The sequence below is a fragment of the Capra hircus genome, chromosome 12 (assembly GCF_001704415.2).
Source record: "Capra hircus breed San Clemente chromosome 12, ASM170441v1, whole genome shotgun sequence".
Classification (NCBI taxonomy): domain Eukaryota; kingdom Metazoa; phylum Chordata; class Mammalia; order Artiodactyla; family Bovidae; genus Capra; species Capra hircus.
In genome coordinates this window covers 31,191,677-31,203,765 of record NC_030819.1, presented here as the reverse complement: position 1 = coordinate 31,203,765, position 12,089 = coordinate 31,191,677, and positions in this window count along the sequence as shown.

The following is a 12,089-nucleotide window of genomic DNA, read 5'->3' as shown; positions in this document are numbered from 1 at the left end:
CTGGTGCCTATGCTGATAGTCAAGGGGACCATCTTGCTATTTAAGCCACTGAAGATTATCAATCTCACTCAAAATTATGTAGAAGCCGTAATCTATAGCTTCTAATTCTCAACTTCTTTCTCTTCCTCTTCCTCCCTCTAGCATCCTTTGTTTTTCTGAAGTTACACCCTCATGTCTGTGGGATATAAGTATAAAGGAGGGTGAGTGGCATTCTGTACCAGCCGCCTTCTCATAGGCAGCGTGGCCTGACATGGAGTGAAACCAGAGTGTAAATGCCCATACTTTCCTTTCTGATCAAACAATTTCAAACAAGACTCTCACACCAGAGTGTTCTTTAGGAAAAGTGTCAATAGTAGATATTTGGAGTAATTTTCTTGAGTGGGAGGGACATTTGACAGAACACACAGTTGTTGGTAATAAGACTTATTGTCTTACCTAGATATTCAACCCAGATCCCGGAGGTGACGGATCCACTACCACTGAGGGTTTATTCTTGAATTTTTATGCTTTAAGGAGTCTTGAGACATAAAGCAACTATACTGCAATAAAAGTTAACTAATAAAAAATTAAAGAATGAAGAAGGGAAACAGATAAGGAAAAAAAAAAGTCTTGAGACTAATTCTCAGAAATGGGTTAAATAGCCACAGGAAAGTTTGAGTTGCCCTTAAAAGACTTAACCTTCCCTTCAATTGGTCTGCATATTTTCCAAGAGAAGAATTAGTCAAAGAGCTCATTTAGAAACGTTTTCATTCTGTTGAGACTGGTTCAAACGCTCTAGCAAAGCTTCTTTCTAGACCAATCTGGTTTTCCTGCCAAGAAACTGGGGTTCACTGCTCTTCCGTCTCTGGGGCTTTGGACATTAGCTATTGATCGCCTTCTGTGGTTTGCTCTCTGTCTTTGTCTCTGTGTTAAGCTTACTCACCTCCATAAATCCAAGTTATCTCACTCTATGAAGCTTCTTGGTCCACACTGTTCAAAAGCAGAGCCAGAGGGCAAGGTGGCTGCTGTCACATTGCTGGGGTGGAGGCTGGGGACACTCCCAGGGCCTCCCTAGGGTCTGCCCCTCTCACCTTAAGGCAGCAGGTTCCCCAAGTCAGACAATGTATTGTCACATGGATTATACAGATTAGCTCTAAGTCAGTTAGGTAACATGAGCCCTTTCAATGGTGTCCTAGGATTCTGTCAGGTTGACTGTTCAAACACTGGTTTTTGGGATCCCCTCCAGCATTCCTTAGTGTAATCCAGGCATGTTATTGCAGGTTTTCTTTGAGAAGGGGCTACTTACTTGTCACTTGGAATATTTTCAGTTTTAAGTCAAAACCTTCTTAGTAGTAATAATAATAATAATAAAAAGACATGAGAGAATATGGTGCAAAGTGAGAGTGATTTGGGAAATGTAGAAAAAGAAAACAAAACAAAAAACCCACCCCCAAAGCAGTAGTGTATCAAATGCCAAACTTATATTAAGGGCATGTGCGTTCTGGGAATGAGGTTTCTGGTGTGTGTGTGTGTGTGCACGTTTCCCTGCTGTGCCTAGACATTGAAATAATTTTGCGCTGTTTAGGATTTTGTCTTTCCAAGGAACTACTAAGATCCGTAAAAAACAGAGGGATACAGGCAAAAGAGTTCTGCTCTGAGCTGCTTACAGCGCTTGGATATGGGCTTCTGTGTTCCCTTCCTGGGCAGGAGAAAGCTCTCTAGGCTACAGGTGGATCCCCAACTTACCACTGGCTGGGCTGGACTGGCTGCTAGTAAAAAGATAGGCAAATTTCTGGAAGCAGGGCAGACAGAGGCTGTGGCTTCACATGACTCAGATTGTTATTATTGCTGGAAGGAAAAGACTCAGCAGTTCCTTGGAGGTGCTCAGAACTTGGGGTGAAGGCAGAAAGAGATGAGACTTTAGAAACCCAACCACTGGATGATGTCTTTTGAGTATATATGAAATGTCAAGCTTTGGCAGACTTTCTCTGTACAGAATGTATGTGTGTGTGTGTGTGTATGCATGCCCATGAGTCAGTCTTGTCCAACTCTTTGTGACCCTGTGGACTGTAGCCCACCAGGCTCCTCTGTCCATGGGATTCTCCAGGCAAGAATGCTGGAGTGGGTTGCCATTCCCTTCTCCAGGGGATCATCCCGACCCAGGGATTCAACCTGGGTCTCATGCATTGAATAAGAAAGACTTCTCCTAACCTGATATAGAGGAGAGATTGGGCACAACAGGTATTCCAGAAGGAGATGGTCTGCGGATTCTAATCAAGGCCCTTTTCTAGAACTGATCCATTTTTTGGCTCCTCAATTCTTTATTCCTTCTAATCCCATTCCGAAGTGCTATCAAGACATGTAACGTGGAAAGTGAAGTGAAAGTCGCTCAGTCATGTCTGACTCTTTGCGATCCCATGGACTATACAGTCCATGGACTTCTCCAGGCTGGAATACTGGAATGGGTAGCCTTTTCCTCTTCCAGGGGATCTTCCCAACCCAAGGATTGAACCCAGATCTCCCTCATTGCAGGCGGATTCTTTACCAGCTGAGTCACCATGGAAGACCAAGAATACTGGAGTGGGTAGGCTATCCCTCCTCCAGAGGATCTTCCTGACCCAGGAATTGAACCAGGGTCTCCTGCATTGCAGGCGGATTCTTTACCAACTGAGCTATCAGAGAAGCCCAACGTAGCTTGGAAGTGCCTTTTAAAATATGAAATATAACATACCCCATAATCACCTGTAATCTAATTCTAGTGAAATACAGGCTCCATGGAAGTCCATTATGTACTTTCTTTAGAATTTCTGGGTTATTTAGTAATAATGCATTCCTCTACCCTGCCTCAAACATACACATACACCATATACACATAAGCAGTTACATATAGCACTGAATATTCTGGAGTGGTTGGTTGCCTTTAAAACAAACAAACAAACAAACAAACAATATCTAATAGGTCAGAGTGATGTGGCCAAAATCAGCCCAGCCAGGGAGGCAGTTTGGCAGGTGGTGCAGACAGGATAAAGAATGTTCTTTTAAAAATTATCTATCAGTTACAGTTTTGGGGCTTCCCTGGCGGCTCAGATGGTAAAGAACCTGCCTGCAATGTGGGAGACCTGAGTTCAATCTATCTGTCAGGATGATCCCTTGGAGAAGGGAATGGCTACACACTCCAGTATTCTTGCCTGGAGAATCCCATGGACAGAGGAGCCTGGCAGGCTACAGCCCATAGAGTCACAAAGAGTCGGACATGACTGAGCGACTAATTCTTTCACTTTCACTATGGTTTTGGATATGTGATACGAATTCTCCACAACTGAAGATCCTGATTAGTAAAACAGAAAAAAAAAAAAGTTTCATAAAATTATCCATGTCCATGACCCAATGGACATGATAAAGAGAGGGAAGCATGGCCAGCTGCAGTCCATGAGATCACAAAGGGTTGGATACAACTCAGTGACTGAACAACTACCACCCATGGTATTATCTTAACATTTAAAGAGATTTATATTACATCTATATTTTTATATATAATCTTTTAAAAACTTCTATCTAGCTTGATGCCTGACATTATTTTTCTAAGCATTCAATAAATGGAATTTCCGTTTCTTATTCATATAGGTTAAAGGCCTTCTTTTAAGAATTGAGACCTACAGTAAATCAATTTGTGAAATATACTAAACACTGAAGTACTTTGAAGAATGCATCTCTTCCCCTCTATTTATTTCCTTAGATAACTGGTCTTCTTTGGACTTAGAAATGTCAGGATAATGCATAGATACTGTCTTTATTTTGTAGTGCTTAGTTAGCCCTGGTGAATTATTAGCTAACTCATAAGGTTGTTGGAGAAATGGAGGCAGTGAGATGCGAGAATATTTTTACATCTCTGTTGGTTCAAGTTATATGTTCCCACTTCCAAGATTGTGTCACTCATTTTGAACTATCTCAAACAACCCTAAAACAGAAAATCCGTCTTTTATCTATTCATTGTGGCTCTTTGCATTCCCTATGAGTCCAATTTTTTAGCAAAGGCACCTAAGAAAATAGTTCCTTAACACTATCTTTACAACTCCCTCAGTTAGATAAGTTAGATGCTTTCAGGATTTTTTTTTTTTCCCTCCTGCACCTTCTTGCAGCTGCCAACTTGCAGCTTACCTCATGATGCTGCCAACTTCCACAGTCCCCCGGAGAAACCATCTCAGGGACAGGTTGGGGTGGGGGTAGGATTTTGGGGGTGGGGGCAGATATATTCCTTCTGCAACAGAGGTGACATGGGCCGGCATCTACGCCTGTGTGTTTTTTTCCTCACAAGTAGTTGTTGAGTTGTTAATTGTGTTTTTGAAGTCAGGTTTTCAAAGAAAGAGGAAAAAAAAAAGAAAAGAAATACTCTGGCTAAATGACTCCAGAGAAGGGAGCAGGAGCGGTTGCTACGAGCTTTGAACCACACACGCGTGTGTGTGCGCGCACACACTCACAAATTCACGGACAGAAGGACAAATTGAAAATGAATGCAGCAACCCCTGCTTGGTTTAGCAGTCCGCTCAGCCCCACAGATGAGGAAGTCCTGCTTTGTTCCAAGCCCAAGCCTTATTTTCTTGCTCATTGTCTTTCACGGTAAAATCGGGGGGAAATTCACCTGTCTGATGCAAAGTTAAACTGCTGGCTTTAATGTGACTGCATGGGAACTTGGGTTTATTAATGAATACAACATACCCTCTTTGATTTGAAAGCTTTCACCCTGTTGAAAAGATTCAAAAGGCATCGCTTCCTGCACCAGAGGCATTCCTTTATCCGTCTCAGTGGTTCACCCCTACCCAGCTGCTATATCTCATTAACAAGCATTTGACCACTGCAGCCGGCCTGGGAGTGTTGACACTTGAAAGGCCCAGGCAGGCGTGGGCAGGCCATCAGCTATGGCAACAGGAAACTGCCCCGGAGACAACACTGAGAAAACAGCAGCTGCAAAAGCCAAAGTCAGAACAGACATAAAGGATTGCCTATATCCGCATCGGTCTGGGGTATCGGTGCGTGCCTGTGGGTCTGAATTCACACATCTATTTTCTCTATTTCAGGGATATAAGGATTGCTATCAACGTGGGTCATACTCTGACTTGTTGACAACCCAGAATGATTTTTTGAACTTAAATGTTCTCAAACCCTTAGGTTTCAAAAATCTGATTCTTCTCAATAACGTATGTTCTTGTTTAAGCACATCAGAATGCTCACCAGAGGTCTTAAACTTGATATACACATTCACTCGAGTGGAAATCATATGGACAATAAAAAATGTGTATGCACGATCTTTATCCACGTTTCATGCTACTGAGTTATTTTTCAAGAAACAAATCAACCTGTAAAACTGCCATGCAAGCATTTAGGACTATTCTGAGAATCTTTGGTTTAGGAATCAAACTATGATGGTTTTGTGTGGAATAAGAAACAAAGCAGTCATGTCAATTACATAAAGAGAGCTTATAAGATTAAGTGGGATATTTCACATAAGTTATTATTGATCATAGTAATTTTAAATGCCTATTTTAATAAAATTTATTTACTATTCATTGCATTGTAGGCTTCACAAGACCATGCCCCTGAGTTCAGTTCAGTTCAGTTGCTCACTCATGTCCGACTCTTTGTGACCGCACAGATTGCAGCACGCAGGGCCTCCCTGTCTATCACCAACTCCCGGAGCTTACTCAAACTCATGTCCATCGAGTCAGTGATGTCATCCAACCATCTCATCTTCTGTTGTCCCCTTCTCCTCCTGCCCTCAATCTTTCCCAGCATCAGGGTCTTTCCCAATGAGTCAGTTCTTTGCATCAGGCGGCCAAAGTATTGGAGCTTCAGCCTCACCATGAGTCCTTCCAATGAATATTCAGGACTGATTTCCTTTAGGATGGACTGGTTTTGATCTCCTTTCAGTCCAAGGGACTCTCAAGAGTCTTCTCCAACACCACAGTTCAAAAGCATCAATTCTTCGGTGCTCAGCTTTCTTTATAGTCCAACTCTCACATCCGTACATGACTACTGGAAAAATCTTAGCTTTGACTAGATGGACCTTTGTTGGCAAAGTGATGTCTCTGCTTTTTAATGTGCTGTCTAGGTTGGCCATAGCTTTTCTTCCAAGGAGCAAGTGTCTTTTAATTTCATGGCTGCAGTCAACTATCTGCAGTGATTCTGGAGCACCTCAAAAATAGTCTCTCACTGTTTTCCCTGTTTCTCCATCTATTTGCCATAAAGCAATGGGACCGGATGGCTTGATCTTCATTTTCTGAATGTTGAGTTTTAAACCAACTTTTTCATTCTCCTCTTTCACTTTCATCAAGAGCTCTTAAGTTCTTCTTTGCTTTCTGCCATAAGGGTGGTATCATCTGCATATATGAGGTTATTGATATTTCTCCCGGCAATCTTGATTCCAACTTGTGTTTCATCCAGCCTGGCATTTCGCATGATGTACTCTGCATATAAGTTAAATTAGCAGGGTGACAGTATATAGCCTCGACATACTCCTTTCCCTATTTGGAAGCAGTCTGTTGTTCCATGTCCAGTTCTAACTGTTGCTTCTTGACCTGCATACAGCTTTCTCAGGAGGCAGGTAAGGTGGTCTGGTATTCCCATCTTTCTAAGAATTTTCCCATAGTCTGTTGTTATCCACACAGTCAAAGACTTTGGCATAGTACATAAAGAAGAAGTAGATGTTTTTCTGGAACGCTCTTCTTTTTCGATGATCCGAGGGATGTTGGCAATTTGATCTCTGGTTCCTCTGCCTTTTCTAAATCCAGCTTGAACATCTGGAAGTTCACGTTTCACATACCATTGAAGCCTGGCCTGGAGAATTTTAAGCATTACTTTGCTAGTGTGTGAGATGAATGCAATTCTGCAGTAGTTTGAACATTTTTGGCATTGCCTTTTTTGGGGATTGGAATGAAAACTGACCTTTTCCAGTCCTGTGGCCACTGCTGAGTTTTCCAAATTTGCTGGCATATTGAGTGAAGCACTTTAACAGCATTGTCTTTTAGGATTTGAAAAGCTCAACTGAATTCCATCACCTCCACTAGCTTACCCCTGAATCTGCTTCTAAATGTTGTTGTTTCTATACTCATCAGAGGAGCTCAAACTACAGATACTAATTAGACTGCCTTATGCAATGTTTGGGGCAAATATTTCTCTCAATGTTGAGTGTCTTCTGCATTCAAGATTATAAGAACATTTTTAGAAGATAGGTAAGTAACAATTCAAAATCAAAATTTTTCGCTCATAAGGAAAATGATCCTTTTCATAACTGAAAAAAGAAATCATTCCATTTAGGGGAAGAAAGAAAGAAAGTGAAGAAAAACACTAATGCAAAGTGTTGTAAGTAAAGTTAGTTGACTGCCCCTCAAAGAGTACTGAGTTATTTTCCTGTCATCAGAAGTACAAGAGACTAATCATGATTACATTACATTACTAAACATAATTTTACTCTTTTCAGTAATTTAGATTTATTTACATTTTTCTATCACTCATCATAAAACTACCCGAATTTTTTAAATATTTTTACTCTTAAATGGTTAATTAGATAAAAAGCATGTAAATTTATTTTTAAATGATTTCCAGTTAGCTCTTTTTTTAAAAAAATCAGAAAATGTTTCTTGAATGCAGTGAATTCTCCAATTTTGCCTTCATCAACCTGTTTGTTTGTGTTTTTTTCCACCTTTTATACTCCAGAGGAAGAGAATGCACCAATTGCCACTAGAAATTTACATTCTTGACAATGTGGTAGAGATAGAAACATCTTCCTGAGTGCCATTCAGATATTACCATTTGACTTTGTTTTTTTCCATCACAATGATATTGGGTCACATTCATGTCTGATAGGCAGGGAGGTGCCCAGAATCTGGAAACAGACGTCTTGGAAACAACCCTCCATCATGCCACCTACCTGCCAAGCAGACCTTGATTAAGTAACTTAAATTTTCTATGCCTCACTAAGACTCCTAGTCTACTAAATAGGGGTAAAGTTAGTGAGTGAATATGAAGTCGCTCAGTCATGTCCAACTCTTTGCGACCCCATGGACTGTAGCCTACCAGGCACCTCTGTCTATGGGATTTTCCAGGCAAGAGTACTGGAGTGGGTGGCCATTTCCTTCTCCCAGGAGAACTTCCCAACCCAGGGATCAAACCTGGGTTTCCTGCATTGTAGGCAGATGCTTTACAGTCTGAGCCACCAGGGAAGGGGTAAAGTTAATGGTACTTAATTCATAGTGTATTGTAACGATTAAATGGGTATGTATACACATGTACACTTCAGCAATACTAAGGACTCAAAACATATGAACTATTACTGGTATTATTAACATCAACTGTTTCCCTAACAGTTAATTGAGGGACTAGGGGTTAGAGGAAATCATGGCACCAAAATTTTTATAAGACCATGTAGGGCTTCCCAGGTGGCACCAGTGGTAAAGAAATGCCTGCTAATGCAGGAGGTGCAAGTTCAATCCCTGGGTCAGGAAGACCCCCTGGAGGAGGAAATGGCAACCTACTCCAGTATTCTTGTTTGAAAAATTCCATGGGCAGAGGAGCCTGGCAATGTTCAGTCCATGGAGTCGCAAAGAGCTGGACACAACTGAGAACATGTGTGTGTGTGTGCACATACACGCCCATACATACACAGTCCAATCAAGAGGTTTGGGTGGACTAGACACTAACACAATTTCTAAAAGCAGCCAAGAACTTTTATAAGTGGTTTTTTTTTTTGAGCTGCACATTGTGTGATTTCTGTAATTGTAGTAATTTGTATTCATTGTTTTGTTAGTCTTGCCTATTCTTTGATGTTTATACGTTTATACTGGAGGCAGTGGGAGCTTGTGATACTGTGTTCTACCTCAGAGTTTACCTTGCAGACTGATAGGCTCAAGTAAGGTCAGTGGAAGTATCTGCGAGAAAGGGAGGAAAAGTGCCTGACACGTTAAGGACCCTAGCAATGAAGCAGGGGCTCCAAGGGCAAAGTGGAGGCTAATCTCAAAGGCCTTAACACATTGAGGTCTAAAACAGTGCTTCAACTGTGGCAAACGCTGGGCTGCAGTCAGCCCAGGGCTGAGGCAAATGGTGGGTTATTTGGGGGCAATCAATTTTTTCGGAATTGAAAAATTTCCAAACCACCCAAATGTACTCCAGTGAGCTACAATCTGACACCTACTCTCAGTCCATCTCCACTCAGATTCAGTGATACGGAAAGAATTCTCCCCACCCTAGCATTCACTGAGTTTAAATTCTATCTTTTTGTAACTTTACTCACACATAAAATCTCTCCCATCCCCACATTGCCCATTTTGAAAAGGAGGGAATTAGCATAGATGTTAGACGCTACTCTGGGACTGCACACACTCTTTCATTTAATCTTTGCCTTCATCCATCATAATCAGTATTTTTACCCCCATTTTCGGGATGGTATGGGAGGCAGAGTCCAGTTTGACTGTTTCCCTAAGGTGACACAATTAGTAGGCATGCCCTTTGGACTCAAACGAAACGTTGAACTTTATTTTTTTTTAAACTTTTCATTTTGTATTGGGATATAGCTAATTAACAAACAATGTTGTGACAGTCAGGTGAACAGCAAAGGGACCCAGCCGTACATACACATGTGTCCATTCTCCCCCAAACCCACCTCCCATCCAGGCTACCACACATCACTGAGCAGAGTTCTATGTACTATACTGCAGGCTCTTGTTGGCTATCCACTTTAAACATAGCAGGACACATTGAACTTTCTTTCTATTACAAATTTTCTTTCTTTTACATCCCCTTGTCTGTAGAATGTCTCAAATTGCCTTAAACAATACAAAGAAGTTGACTTTATTCTGTTATTTCATATTTCAGAGGTGCGTTTGCAAAATGTTCCAAGCATTTTCCTGAGAAACCACGTGACAATGAAGACCTTCGCTCTGGGGTGGCAGCTGAGAGCATGTATTAGAAATAGGACCCAAAGCTGGGTTATGTCACTTCTATAAAAAGCACAGGAAGGAGAGGAGGAAAGAGTGGGCAGTGAGAGAAACCAAAAAAGACTGGGTGGCTCTGGGTATGCAGGCAGATTTGGCTCTGGAGAATGTGAGGTCTGCGTGGGATAGCAAAGCATTGTGGTAATAGGCTCCTAATTGCTCTTCCTTCTTCTGCCCAGTGCTCCCTGCAGTCTATTTTTGGCAGCGGCCTTCCTTGTTCTGTTAAGTCAATTATGTCATTTCTCATGCAGACTCTGCAATGGCTTTCCCATCTAACTTAGCGTAAAAGACAGACTCCTCCTGGCCACACCATCCCCTCTCACCGCATATCTTCTCCCCGCTTTCACCCCGATGCTCTGCATCCTCCAGCCACACTGGCCTCACTATGTGTGGAAAGCGCCAAGCACACTCCCGCCTCGCTGCCTGGGAAACTCACCTCGCAGGGACCCCCCATCCTCATGGTTCATGCTCTTACCCCTTCCCATTCCTTTCTTTGGCCACTCAATCTAAAAAGTCCCCTACATTCAACCTTCATTTCCACTTTCCCTTTTTTAAACTCACTTCTTTTTTTTAAGATAAAAATTTTAAAACTTTCATATTTTTTATATTAGAGTATAGTTGATTTACAATGTTGTGATAGTTTTGAGTGTACAGTGAAGTGACTCAGTTATACAGGTATCTGTTCTTTTTCAAATTATTTCCCCATTTAGGACGTTACATAATATGGAGCAGGGGCTTCCTAGTGGTAAAGAACCTGCCTGCCATTTCAGGCAACATGAGAGACACAGGTTCAATTCCTGGGTTGGGAAGATCCCCTGGAGGAGGACAGGCAACCCACTCCAGTATTCTTGCCTAGAAAATCCCATGGATAGAGGAGTCTGGTGAGCTACAGTCCATGGGGTCACAAAAGAGTCAGACATGACTGAAGTGACTTAGCACTAGCACTTAGCATAACATGGAGCAGAATTCCCTCTGCTATACAGTACGTCCTTGTTGGTTATCCATTTTCAATGTAGCAGTATGTACATGTCTCACTGACTTCTCAACCCTTCTTACTACCAACAAATGATATGCTTTATTTTCTTTTTAAATTTATTCCCTCTCTACCCCTCGAGAACTCAAGCTTTTTGAGGATTGGAATTTTGGTAGTATTGTTTACTGTGGTATCTGAAACAGGACATGGTAATAAATGCTTTTCAAAAGTTTGTTGATTATTAAAGTGGTAGTTGCCTAAAATGAGATAATTCCTTGCAAAAGTGGCTCCAGTTAATGACCTCCCTATATCTATGCTGTTTACAATGTGTCTCTGCAACTTTTCTAGGGTGTTTGGAGTCTATTTCTCAATGTTTTGAATTTGGACTGTATTTGGTTTGGCTGATGTGCTGTGTGTGATTAGTAGCTCAGTCATGTCCAACTCTTGCAGCCCTATGGACTGTAACCCTCCAGGCTCCTCTGTCCATGGGATTTTTCTGGCAAGAAAACTGGAGTGGGTTGCCATTTCCTTCTCCAGGGGATCTTCCTGACCTAGGGATCGAAACTACATCTTCCATGTCTCCTGCATTGCAGGTGGATTCCTTACCCTCTGAGTCATCAGGGAAGCCCTTTTGGTTTGGCCAATTGATTGGAATAAATATAGCATGGAGCTAGTTCTCAGTCTGGGCCTCATGAGGCCATGTATATCCCTGCAGGTCTCTTGAAACTCTGCTCCCACCATGAGGACAATCTAGGAAAATCTGCTTGAGGATGAGAGAAGGGTAGAAATGAGTTATCCTAGCTAAGGCCATCCCAGACAATTCAGGCCCAGCACCTGACCACTAATGCATAAACAAACCCAACCAAGATCAGCCAAGACTGACTTAAATTAGCCAAACTGCCAGTCAACCCATAAACTGAGCAAAAAAGAATTGTTACATACCACTGAGAATTTGTTGTTGCTGCATTCTTGTAGTAACAGCTAATTGATATACAAGATCACTCAGCTAGTGAGTAGGAGAGATAAGATTTGAATCCATATCTTCTCTCCAGAGTCCATACTCTTAACCATGACATAAGTCCTGTCTTTAGAGCATTCACAATCTAGTAGAAAAATCTAATTAATGAAATATATTGTGATAACAAATAATATAA